Here is a 14,056-nt window from a genome sequence, read left to right as displayed (position 1 = left end):
ATCTTCATCATGGTAGAAAAAAAACTTGCCATCCCCTCTTTGCATCACACACACACAGAGAGAGCGGTGACTTGTCTAAGATCACTTACATATTTCTCTTGAGTTATCAGCAAGATGTCACAAAGCTGCAAATGGCAAAAGTTACCTGTATCCAATTCACATGCTCAACTAAAATGTGTGTGTGTATATATATATATATATATATATAAAATCTCAAGCATATAATTAGTGTTTCTTTCAGGTTTTTTCAGAGGTATACAATAGTTCAGCTATCTGAGACAATTTCAAAAGTTATAATAAAAAGAATTCTGCTGTCCTTGGACATTAGTCCAATATGTAGAAACAGAACTTCATATTACAAATAAGTACTGTGTAAATATGCAATTCTTAAAAATTATAGTACTAGGAACTTCAGGGTGAAGCTGTTAGATTTAACAAATTAACAAAAACTGAAAGAACGGGTTTACTGTAGAACTGATATTTCAACAGCATAATTAAGAAAAACGAAGACAGACATTGTGTACACACATGACATGAATAAATGAACCCAGCCCAGAGGTCACGAAAAAAAACATCATTAAAAACAAATTATTGAGCTAAATTCATCCCCTTTTATTGGATTAAATTAGTTTTGCTAAATATAGTCAACCAAACGAAGCAGAGTTCAATATTAATTATCTGTCCAGAAACAGATATATTTGAGCATGGTGTTGATCTGCATCCACGGGACCAGGTTTCTGCCCACATAAAGTCAGTGCGTTTGGAAGGCTGCTTGTGATGCACAGATCACGTGCACAGAAAGGCTGGGCACTCCTCTATTAATAGTTTCAAATTAGCTCAGGCTCTGGCTAAAATTGTGGTAGCTTTCCAACAGCAGAGCAGGAGGATTTTATACCAGCTCAAAAATCTAATCCCTAAAATGCAGGCCAAACTGAGCTGTTTTTCTGTTCCTCTCTATTTTGCATAAAGAATTCTGTACAATGCTGAAGATTTTTTTTTTAAGTTACCTACTGCAGCTTCTTACTTGTTCATCTTTTTCTACCCCACTATTCAGCTGTGTATCAATTTACAGCGAACGCTACATGTCAAAGGAAGAGTTCTATTTTACATATACCTGCTCAAAATTAGTACAGTATTCTGAAATGGCTCCTCACTGAAATAAGCCCTGACATCAGCTGCAATCTTTTTATAACTTAACACATGGCTGCCAGTATTTGTGCTTATGAAGAATGCAGTCTGGAGAATATGATTTTGACTGCCACAGTCTAATATCTCAAACATAAGGCTGCTAAAACGGATGTTTTCATAAATTCATCTCTGACACTAGATTGGTGGCTTTGCAGGGGTTTATTTTTCTTCTGTACTGACTGTATAGGATCAACAAGAGACAAAACCAGGGAACTAGGAAAAATGGTTTTCTAGATCTCTAACCACATTTCCCACAGAGCCTACATACGTTAGTTTTTTGAAAGTGTTAAAAAAAAAAAAAAACAAAAACAAAAACAAAACAAACCCAAAACAACACAACCACCCCACCACTTAGGATTCATATTAACTCCTCCCCTAAAAAAATAAACCCAGCAAAACACAAACCAAACCAAAAGACTCTTAGGTATTTTTGCTGTAAATACTGGGTTAAATTGGCAGTGGAACTATTCTACACTGTTTCCTTTCACATCATTAATAAATTTGAAAAGAACTGTTCCCTCTTTTAAAAAAGGAAACATTAAATGCTTCATTACAGAAATGGAACCATACATAGGCAGTCTAATATAAAAATATTGTACTTAGGCATACATGCGTATGTGCACACACACACCACTCCCAGCCTCAGAGACTGCCACAGATTCAAGTAGCAACATCACATATTTAAGGATCTGAAATTGGTAATTTATTGTTCAGGGAATAGCGAGCTGGCTGTTACTTCACTACCAAATACTGAATCTTTTAAAAGATGCTAAAATGCCTAGAGGTACCGAAAGAATAAGGGAGTTCTAGGAGATGCAGAACTCCCATAGGCACAGAAAAAATGAAAAGAAAGAAGTTACCCATGTACCCTCCAGAAACCTAAACAATTTTAAAAGTGTAATATATTTCTGAAGCACATTTCAACAAATAGGAAAAAAAATGAGGTGAGGGTTGGGTGGTAATAAAATGAGTGACCTAGATATGGCAACAGGCAACCTGCTGTTTCGTATGAAAATCCAACTAGCATATAGCACTTCATTTCTGAATGTAATGAACACCCATAGAACAGAAAATCCTGGAGGGCATGCATGCCTGGACCATGGTCAAATCCATGCCTGAAAAGACAGGGCATGCTGCCCTTAGCAATACGGACCAAAAGCGGTTTGGGGTTTTGGTTGGGTTTTGAGCTGACTTCAATGAAAATCAGACTGCCTTCAACACAGAAAATTATTGGTGAAACACAACCCAATGACAAGTTATGCAAAATGGCCACGTTATAGGCTTTCTTGTACATTCCTCAGAAACTTCTGTTATTGGTTACCGCACGAGGCACATAACTGATGCTCACTGGTGCTAGGGCAGTTTCAAAACACGTCAATAATACAGGATCTTCATGTTGGAGAAAGCAGACTCATTCAAAGCATGTAATTATTATGCTATGAGGAACTTGAAGCCAATGATGTCACGAGAACTGAAGTTAGCGGATGGACAGTTGCGAAACACCTTCTTGAATCACACTCATAGTCACACTGAAGAGATCCTGTCATTTAAAAAGGAAGCTCGACATTTCATTTAAAAGGTCGTGCAATATAAAACTTTAAAGAGAAAGGGCTAGAACTGAAGTCAGTTTTCCAAAGTCAAATGCTTCTGGTTTTAAGCATGAGTCATTCCATGCCACTTATCTCCTCCTTTTAAGTCCTGTACATTATGCAGATACCCCTAAAAACTTCAGGGGTGGAAAGAGGAAGTCTGTTAAGTGCTGTTCTTCAAATGGAAAGTTCTTGTCGCTGTTAATTTGTAGTAGTGACTGGAATTAGAACTTCTTTAGTGCTTTACAGGAAAAGGTTGCTCTCAGTTGCATGAATGGGTTCCACTTGACAGCATCACATTGACAGCCGCAAAAAAAGGACACAGAATGCAAGGGCAGATGGTTGTATTGTTCAGACAAAAGGGATCAGTCCCATGAAAAAAGCCTTACATTCCAGAGTCCTACAGATGTTCACCAGGAAGAAATACTCAGGGTGGCTCTCAGTCCCTTGTCCCAAAGCCCTCTCTAGCAGAATGCCTGACCCTTCCTCCCTTCTCCCTGCCAGAAATCTAACAGTAGTGATTAACTCTGCAGCCCACAGCTCCTTCTGTCCATTCCTCCCAGCCTTCAAAAAATTACCCTCAATTCAGTCCCCTAGCCTGTAAGTACTCTGGAGTCCTTAGTCTGTCAATTCCCCCTTTGTCAATAAGTAATTTCTGCAGACTTTCCTACCTGTCCTAGTCACGGGTACTCTCCACTACACTATAGTTGCCATGCGTAAACTCTTAGCAGAGCAGCACATTTGACTATACTTTCCCCATCTTATTCAGACACCAACGGGAGATTAAGAAAGAGAAGATATACCCCAAAATCTTCAAGTAAATATTAGGTAAAATCACATAATGTTCATGACATCAGTCATTCAAGGACACTGCAATATTGCATAGATTTGCACGTCAGTATTTCCAGAAGAAACTAAATGTCCAGTCTAAAGGCCTTCAGATTCAACAGAAAGGCTCCTGGGGAACTTTGCAGCAGGCCTCAATTTGATCACAGTTTTATTACACCATAAATTCTGGAGTAGCTCAGACTAAGAGATAATGATATATTGTCATTTTAACAGTTCTGTTCCTACGGGAAGCGGCAATTGCCAAGATCTTATCACTGCCTACAGAAGTGCACAGTAATCTACCGAGGCAGTCACACCCAGGAAAGTAATTCACAATAAGTATATGAAGACTTAAATAAAAAAAAAAAAAAAAAAGTAATTTTAGTTTAAGAGCTTAAAAAAAAAAAAAGTTTCTTCTTAAAGCTAGCACTAAAAAAAATAATGACACTGCTGTAAAAGGTGGAAGAGTGGGAAAAAAAAGTTACAGTAAAGTCAAGTAAAAGCTGCTGTTTTCTGAGATGCCATTACAGGCTGACTTTAGACTGGAAATACCCCTACAATTCTACGAGATGGCAAAGACTTGTAGAGAAGATCACAAGAAAAACAAGTAGTACTAATGTATCCAAAATAAATAACTGCTTTATACAAATGAGAGATGGCCCTCAGATTCAGTGTGTAAGGGAGCACACAGAGTAACTGAGAAGCAGTGAACTGACTCCTCAACAAAAGAACCTTGCTAAGACAAAACATACATAGGTCAACTGTTAATTCAACTCACTCTGACAAGGAAGACTGGATTTCTTCTATATTAAACTTTACATCAGGATATCTGGACGAGAAATGAGGATGTAACTTGCAGGTAACAAGAACTTTATCTAAAGATCAGATAAATGAACAGATGATTGCATCACATTACATTAATTTTAATATCAAGCTGCAGAATTTTAGCCACATAAATGAAACAAATGTACATTTTAGTACCTTTTAAAAATATTTAATCTAGTCTCTCAGTTTTGCTTTTAAGTAAAATACGGTCGTATTTTGCTTATGAATAAGTAGATTTGCTTATTAATGTCCCTCAAAAAACACCAGTAGGCTGGTATGCCAAGATTTTTCCTGAGGTCAAGTAGCAGAGAGAGAGAGAGAGAAAGAACAGGCTTGTTTAAAGTTCAACAACACTATTACGTGAGTTTAAACAAAACAAAACAAAAAAATCACACACTTGCAACATGGTTTTCCTAGAAAGCCCCTTGCTAATTCAGCACTATGTGGGCAATCTGGAACAGGTTGCAGCAATGCAGTGTAAGCAGTGTTTCTGACACTAGTCAGCTGGTTGCAGGCACGGAAATAACCCCCCAGGAGAATGTAAACTGGGCATGATTGTCTTATTAAATCATATTAGTACTTGTGAAAGTGTACTAATTTTTTCTAGGCCCACGTTTATTGCAGCTAGCAAATATTATAGACTGTTTCTCACCACTGACTAGTTTTACCACACCTAACTGTAGAAATGCAAGAATTATGAAAGTAAATCCTGCAGTACTTTACTGTACCCACCTCATCACGGTAGATAACTGAACATTGTAAATGCTCGATTAAACACTTGTACCTGAACCGTCCTCACAACTTGGGTATGTACTTCCAGAAGGGAGAAAATCAGAGACTTCTGTAATTTCCAAATTTTAACAGTATTGTATTTATTTTGTTTGTGGTCAAAAGAAAGACGTTGCTGTAGAATAAATCATTGCAATTCTGTAGAACTCGGCTGTTCATATTCTCGTATTGCTTCAATGTCGTTATATGCAATGAGTGAAAACTGATTTTTCAATTCTGATTTTTTTGAGGGTTGCAGCAGAGCCAGAGCGATCAAAGATCTAAACTCTAATATTAGGTTAAAGAATTACATGAGACTTCTCAAATTTCAGTAAGCTCAAAATACAGTTTGTCCTTGAAATTTATGACCCTTAACAGAAGAAGTACAGAGTAGCTGACAGGAACACTCTACTTCTGCTGTTTTGTAGTCATGTACTCACTGCCAAAACAGGAAACAACTGAATGGAGGGTCAGTGTAAGAAAACAACTGAAGTTCCCTTCCTCTTCATGTCCATCTCTGGTTTTCCTCCCAGATATTCAGTCTGCTCCACAAGCACATCTTAGACATTATTGGAAGGATAGAGACTTTTGAGAAGATAAAAATGGCTTTTTCTTGACAGCTGTTGTGCAAAAGAAAAATCTTTGCTATCTGTATCACCAAAGTCAGTGCCAGGAAATAAACCACAGTCTCATTAAAATGTCAAGAGGTTCTAACTCAGTTACTCTTCTCCTACAAGAAAAATAATCAGAGATGAGATCCAGATCTTGATTTGCCCAAACATTAAGAGGTCTCCAGATAGAGAGTTTTGGTTTAATCTCATCTGGAATAGACGTGCATCTGACAGCCCAGGTATCTACATAAGTACTGAAGGAATTTAGTCCGTGTAGTAAATCCACACTTACATTTGTTTGCAGTATGGGTTTTGTATGAGTTTAAAAATGTGTAATTCCTGGCCTATAGGGTATTCCAGGTTTCATAAACCGACAACTGTGGTTATAAACAAAGTCCTCCTTTCCTAGTTACCTCATATTTTCATTTTGACATCTCACAAGCAACCTAAGAGCATTATAGCTTTTACAGAGCTACCGCTACACACAAAAACCCAACCAAACAAAAAAAACCTCCAAACCAACAATGAGGTAAAGACCATGTGCGCAGATTTCAGGGAGAGTGGGGAGGGAAGGAAAAAAAAAAAAAAAACAACAAAAAAAACCATCAAAAATGTAATTACCAGAAAGTGAGGGAGGGATGAGAAAAGCTGCTCCACACACCTTTTCACAGCAAAACCAGATCACTGTGCTGCATAACCAAGGTATTTTCCTAGAGCTTAGACAAGCTGCAAATGACAAGTTGCAAATTGGAAACGAAAGGACAAGAGATGCCCTTGGAACCACTGCAGATAGTTTACAGTTTCTCAAGGGGATTTCTGACTTCATGAAATAGGAACCATGGAATGACTTTTTATTGATACTCATTCAGAATCCTCTACTATCTTTTAGAGATACTACATACAGCACTAATAACCTCAGTTAATATTAACAATAAGAAGACTGTACTATTGCCCCAAATTCCTGCATAATCCATTATTACAACTTAATCTTAAAATAAATGAGTTCATCTGATTAAATAAGGTAATAAAATGAAAGACTCTTGCTTTTGAGTGTCCCTTTTGCAGCAATGTTTACAACATGACACAGTGAGTTTCAAGCTACCTGCATCAACACCACTCCTTGCTCACTGTTTCACCATTTGGATAGGTACACTGTTCACTTTCATTGTCATTAGTCACTAATATTTTAAAGTTTTACTGCTTTTTTTTAAGAAGTTGGGTTTGTTTTGGGTTTGGGTTTTTGTTTTTTATTTTTTAAATCATCAAGCAGCTATATATTTCCCCCCTCAATTCCCTCAAAATTATGCAAATATTTTCAAACACTTGCTAGACTTTCAAGTATTTAAATTCTCAGAAAGTATTTTAAGTCTCAGAAAGCAGCTCAGGTTAATATGCCAATTTGAACATTAGTGTATTAACACCAATTAACATACATTGAACACTTAAGTTCAGTATTAGAAGTTCTATGTATAAATCCAGAAACTCTGACTCATTTACAAAGCTCAGTGTTCTACACAGAAAAAAAAAAAAATCCAGTCTTTTTAAAAGGTTTGAGATAATATTTTGTTTAAACAATTTCAAGGATTGTACTAGAACATGGGCAGAAGACTTCAGATGAAAGTTAATTAGCCAGTTAATACCGCCAGTAACAGCTGGCACTCCTGTATTAACTTCCAACTTTAAAAAAAAAAAACCTAGTATCTGGCTTACAGAAATAATTTCTTCTGTAAAAATCCATAAAACTGAGATTAAAAACTTCCTAATAGCTGTCTAACAGCAGCCAATTGACACTATATCTCAAAGTAACCAGAGTCCTATTTACTAAAAGATAGTAGAAGGCAATGCCATGTTGACATGGTTTAATCTGTAACAGTTTTATCCAAAAACCCCTTGGCAGAAGGATAAAGTATTTTTTATGTAACAAGAAGCTGATCAAGCTATGAAAACTCACTTCATCTTTAGTTACAATCAGCCAAATAAAATCTAGATTTTGCTTTGAATTTAACTACCATCAGGTAGTCTGATGGATGAAAATCCTTACAGAGCACACACATACTTGACATATGAAGAGGAGAAACTTACTTCTGATTAAGTTTTTAAGATGACTGGGTGACCAGAAGTACCTATAAAATGATCATCAGTTCATGATCACTCATTTAGAACCTGGACTACACTGTTTGGAAGAGTGATAAAAGCAGCTTGAAAGTAGTTACAGAAGAATAGTGACAAAAAGGATTTAAGGAGAGCTTTACATGAATCATGGTAAGTATAATAACAGGCATATTAAAAACACCACCAGTTGAGTTACATCTGTTCAATAATAAGGCACTCGGAAAATGTTTTGATTTGTTAAATCTGGAGGAGTCAAGCAATTCAGATTGTCTTAGTATTTTGTCAGTGAGCACAAGTTTTACAGTAATCAAGTGATGCAAGGAATATTTCATTCTCCATACGTTTGTGCACTTCAATGCAAAACAGCTCTAACATGTCCCTGCATTACGAACCTATGCAGTGTCTTAGCAGACGTTCTCTAAAACAAAATTTTGAAGTAATCTATAGACACTACCAACATATTTAAATAATTATAACCACTTTTCATTGTAAAACAACAATTCCACTCTAATTTCTAAATTTCAAAGTTTTACATGCTGCAGAATTAAAACTAAGAAAAAGACATCTGAAAATTAATTTTCCATTAAAAACAGAGGCAGACTCAGGAGAAAAGAAAGTCTTGTTCATCCCCAAATCTTAACAGAAGAGAATCCAAGAGAAAGAAGGAATAAACTGAACTATTATCCTTTAAGTGTTTCACTCTATTTCAAGACCTATCATCAGGTGGTGGTTCTTTATCTATCATGACTGACATATGGAGAGCCTGCTCTTGGAGCCCTGGAAACAGGTTATTCTACCAGGCAGCGGCTGATGTTTTTTTGTAAGATCATGAAAAGGTACTGAAATAAAGGCAGGAAAACAGTGACAATTTTTGTTCTATATAAGCACAAACTGGTTGTAAACTTCATCACCATTACAGGAATTACCCAGAATTATTCTTATTCAGATTTAAATCTCAACCTTTAAAAAACCACAGCCTTCAAGAATTAGAAAAAAGGCTTTATTCTTTCCAGTCATTTCAAGTGATGTCTAAAAAAAATAAAATAAAAATCACTCATGCTTTGTTAATATCAGAAGTTTCACTTTGGGCAGAAATCAATATGCAGAAAGTGAATCAGTCAAGCCTGACTTCCTGTAAATTGATTTCAGGACACTGAAACAAGCACATTTAAAATCTTGAAGCAGAAGAACATTCCTGTAAACTAACACAGGCACACAGTTCCATTTCATAACTTATCACCCTCTCCCTTCACACAGAAGGCATGTACGATTTGATCTATGCAGGTACAGAGCATCAGAGCACGTGCTCTGGTACAGGGACAAAAACTTGTAATAATTACACTCCTAGTTCCTGTCAGCTGTATGACAAGAGCAGTAAGCAACGATAACCACTACCAGACCCTGTCTGAAGCTGTCCTTTCCCCCCTCCTCCAGGTGTCCACTCTGACAAACCGTCTCCTTGACTTTGATAAAAACAACAAGTCGTCTCCTGTGGGTTTATGGGTTGTAGGTTTGCTTGGTTGTCAAAGTGGGCTGACTATTTTTAAATCATGTCTTTCCTAATGAAACTACAGCTGCTAGCTTCTTGTCATGTATTTAAGACTTACATGTTTAAAAACAAAGTATGTAAGAGATCCTTTAACAGAACTATTGTTTCAGACTTTAAACTTGGCTTGGCATCTGAACGACAACAACGAAATATTTTGGATCCAACTGGCATCCTGCAGTCAGACCCACTTCCATAACTATCACTACCCGAGTGCCCTCATCAAGGAACAGATTTAAGGGCTAATCAGTTAAAAGCTGAACAGATCTTTACTGATTCTTCCTTATCTCACATATTTCACTGAAATGTATATGTCTGCTCCAAAACTTTTGGTTCTGAACACATCCTGCTCTTTACTTACTTGAGCGTGCTGGCATACTGCCCACTAAAAAGAATGTAAATTTTCAGAAAATCTGGCCTTTTTCTTACTACTGCAAATAAGGAATTTGAGAGGCTCCTAAGGTACTAGGTACTGTACCAATATAGAAGGACAACATGATCCTCTGCCTAAAGAGAGGCTCCAGGAAGTTGTTTAGTACTGGATCTACTGTCACTGTTCAAGGCCCTCTAAATCCATTGGGGAGACTATGAACACGCTCATCCAACAAGCTGTAACAGAACTCTCACAATTACCGAAGGGCCCAGAGCATCCAGACACAGAACAAGCTCTGTGGTCTTGATGAGTAATATCACATTTTCCAAGTCTGAAAGCAAGCAGCCTTGCATATTTGAGGAGCTGAAGTTTGAGTCTTCCTACTAAACCTCGATTAAGTTTTTTAAAAGGGGACTTCATTTTAGATTAAAATATATACTTCACATTCACTGAACTACAAACGAAACTTGTCTGTGGTATTTGTGTCCTTTCACCTTTTCCTGGAAAGTATGGTGACTAAAAGCCAAACAAACAGCACAGCACTTCAGCTGCTTAACAGACAAACAGTGCAGTCATTTTGCTCAGGGTAAGTGTTTTAAAGAAACAAAATAAGATTACAAATGTTAGAATTTTTTTTTAAGAAATGCCAACATTTGTCTTATCAGCAGTTCAAACATACACCATTGCAGAACTACCATAGCACCATTTTTAATTCTTTCATAGACGACATGAGTTAAACACACCTAGATTACTAACTGGTATCTTAAGAATATCGGTCACATTAACAGAAGGCTAGTAAAGTCCAGTACTTCCTATCTGCAGTGATATACGCTCATCAATAGCATGCAGAACTTCTTAAAATAACAGAATTGTCAAAGAGAAAAGGGCAGGCTACAATTCCCAAGTGACCTTAATTTTGTCAAGGTCATTTTCAAATTAAGATATGATACATGAGATAGAGATCTAATTGTCTAGTACACACCACAACAAGAAATTACCAGAGAAAACAAAGTCAGCATTAGAACAAGATTTTAGCAAGCCACTGCTCTAAGTTTAAAAGATGAGGCTGCACCACATGGTATGTTTCCATAACATGGCCCATACAAGAAGTCACTTTTCTGGTGTGTTTATGAAATTATCCAGGAAAACATAAACACAAATCAAAACAAAGGGCAATCCCCTAGACATTCCAACTGGTATCATACATGTTCCTTCCTCCAGGAAAAGGCAATTTTGTTGTGAAGCCAGAGTACAGAAGTTGACAGCACAGAGTATGAGACCACTACTAAACTGGAGGCCTGTACTGGAAAAGAATTTTAAGGAAAATGACAAGATGTTTATACAGCAGTCCCAAAACACCAACCACAAATAAGCTGGGAACACAATCTCACCAATTAATTAGCTTTCCCTTTTCTCCCTAATTGAAACTAATTAGGTAGCATCCATAAAGTACGAGGGATTTTAGTTAGCAAGTAAGGCCACGAAGTGGCCCTAAGGGACAGGTAAAGTATCTACAAAATACACAAGACCTTAGCAACACTTGTGATGTGGGTAAAATTGCCATCTACCCACATTATGTCTCCTAAATCCATCATTTTGCCTATCCAATAGAGATAAAAAAAATATTTGCTAAGCTTTAGGGTATCTTATAGCTCTAATCCTCAAGGCAATCCTAACCAAGTCAAGGAAAGGTGTTTTCTTAAACAGTCTCCTAGTGGTAAAGGGAAGAAATACAGAGCTTCTGTTTATCTGATTCCCTGAATAAGATCACGAGGATTTTTAATGGTGGATTCAGCAAATAGGAACATGCTTTTTACAGTTTTCAGTTTGTTCTGCAGCACTAATTTCTGTTGTAGACGGATTATGAGGTTCAAATAGGAAAAAAAAAACAAAACAAAACATACAGCTCTCTCTCTCTCTCATGGTGCGATATCTACATTAAAGTGGTGGCCATCCAGTTACTGGTAATGAAGACCAAAGACCGTTTCCAAATACTGCCTGAAAACAGGAAACAGGTGACCTCAGAAGTTTTGGTAAGTGCTCAAAATGAATATTAAAATTAGGTGGAATGAGAGCTGGCTACATAGAGACAATTTGATCAAAAGAAAAAAAAAAATCACCACTGTCAAAGAGGTCTTGCAGCACTAGATGAGCCTGAAAGCAGAAAAAAACCCAGAGTTTTTAAAGAGCTCCAGAGTTATTCTCATATTTACTTACCAAGGTCTACAAATTCAACAACTTGACACCTTACAATACCTCCTAGAAACCACCCACTGCAATGAGTAACAGGGAAAGCAGGAGACTTTGTACACTCTGAGATTTATCACCAATTCATTTTTGTAATGCTGTTAAGACAGCATTAGAATTTGCATGCAAACGGAAAAGAGAGGCTGTATGTAAGAATACACACACACGTAATCCCTTGCAAATTCCGTATAGACTTAAAGCTACAAAAATATCCTTCTAGGTCTTACAAAAGGAAAATATCATACATTTTTTCACATCATTGTTATTGTCCTTTGGAAGCCCTAATGTCAGGTTTGTCGTTGTTGCCAGTATTACGTTCCAAAATAAATATTTATGTCAGCTTGGACTGGTAGAACATTAAAGGGTTTCAATGCGAAAGAGACAGGCCTTTATGCTAGACTAGGGATTTTGAACTACCCCATCTCTTCCAAATAGCCAGTTGTGTCTTCTCTCAAGAGCAGTGCAAATGCACCAGTTACGTCACCCACTGAAGAGAGTCAGAAGACACCTCTTGGTGGCTATTATGGGTGCTGCTTGTGTTCTCCAAGCAGATTAGTTTTCATCCACAATGCTTGAACGCATTAGGTTTCTAACTTAGTAGTCAATGTTTCTCACAACCATTTTAGGAATCCAGCCACTTTGCTCTAATGCTCTTGAGTTGACAGCTGTGTTGGAACAACTATGTATTTCTCCTTTCAGAAGGGAGGCTATTTCCCTGAGCAATTTTTTTTTAGGCTCTTATAGGAATGCTTTTGTCTTCCTTGATCCCTAGAGGCAAGGGAAGAAAGATAGCTCCCCTACCCCATCATTAGCACTACAGAAAAAAGAATTGTCATTGGAAGTGGACATCATTCAGAGGCATGGGAGGCAGGCCTGGAAATCATGCATTTCCTTTACATTGCTGGTGAGAAAGTTTTTCTAAATACGAAAACACTTCTAGATTAATGGTCAACAGCCTGTTTTCCATGATGACATAAAACCAGAAATAAAAAGACTACTATTTAGGAATCAGAACTTCTGGAGTTTGCCTAGTTTTTATTTTCTTGATCTGAGCTGGTCTGAAAGTCTCTTACCAACATGAAAAACAGAAGTTCAAAAAGGTTTTTAAGAAAACAGGATTAATTTGCAAGCATCACCTTCTACACCCAACAGTGATTAAAACTAAACTCAGATCTTATCTACTGTAATTTAGAGGAGAGAGCAAGCAAGCTATTGGTGTTAACAGAAGCAAACAGGAATCAAAACAGTTTTTCTAAGACTTTGTTCTTATCTCAAGTTAAACTAGTTATATATGTCTTTAGAAAGTACAGTCAGTTATAGCAGTTTTAGACATCAGCTTGCCATATGTTATGTTAAAATTAGACTGATTTTTTTTTTTTAAAGCAACAAATTTATGCATGAAGTATGTCTGTTCAGTACACATAGATTTTGAGGAATGCTTTTGCTTATCCAGTAATCTTTGTAGAAAGTACCAAATAAAGCTTATTAGAAAAAAGAAACTAGTTCAGAATCTAATTTTGAAGTTAATCTTGACAATATCTCATAGAACTGTAAACACTTCAAACAAAGTAACCTACACAAGCATGGTTTTCCAAATTTTTTTACTGTAGATTTCATAGTCTGCAGAAGTACAGTTAACTGCAATGATTTTTGGATCTCAGAACAGAATTCATAGTAATTTTTACAAGATCTGTACATTGATCATATCTTGAGGATCAACAGAAAAGCATTTTGAATGCAAAAAATAGCATGCAAGAAAAGGGGAAATATGTATGCTAGACAGATTATACAGAAAACAACAATTAGTTCATTCCAGGGCTCATGCCTGCTCCTCTGAGGAAGCTTGCAGTCTGAATTCATACCAGTCAGACACGATTTTAGTGTAACACAGCCCAGATGCCACCTGGTGCGTTTTCTTGTGTCTGTGTATTCTCACTATCTGTTCTGATTTAAAAAGTAACAGACTGGT

The 14,056-nt window shown here is 36.9% G+C and overlaps 1 protein-coding gene across 4 annotated transcripts in view; it reads right to left on the bottom strand.

Moving 5' to 3' along the window:
• PTPN1 (protein tyrosine phosphatase non-receptor type 1) overlaps window positions 1-14,056 on the bottom strand; it is a 46,113-nt gene that overhangs the window by 17,428 nt on the left and 14,629 nt on the right. Inside the window, exon 1 of one of the 4 annotated variants that reach the window (XM_086760810.1) lies at window positions 2,537-3,072. The exons of the other annotated variants lie outside the window; for them this stretch is intronic. The gene's annotated coding sequence lies outside the window, so the exon portion shown is untranslated. Of the gene's footprint in view, window positions 1-2,536; window positions 3,073-14,056 lie in introns of those variants that run through there. 4 annotated transcript variants of the gene reach the window in all.

Source organism: Chlamydotis macqueenii, chromosome 16, assembly GCF_036417535.1.
Source record: "Chlamydotis macqueenii isolate bChlMac1 chromosome 16, bChlMac1.mat, whole genome shotgun sequence".
Lineage (NCBI taxonomy): Eukaryota > Metazoa > Chordata > Aves > Otidiformes > Otididae > Chlamydotis > Chlamydotis macqueenii.
Note: the sequence above shows the minus strand (reverse complement) of the source record. Positions and strands in the feature narration are given on the sequence as shown.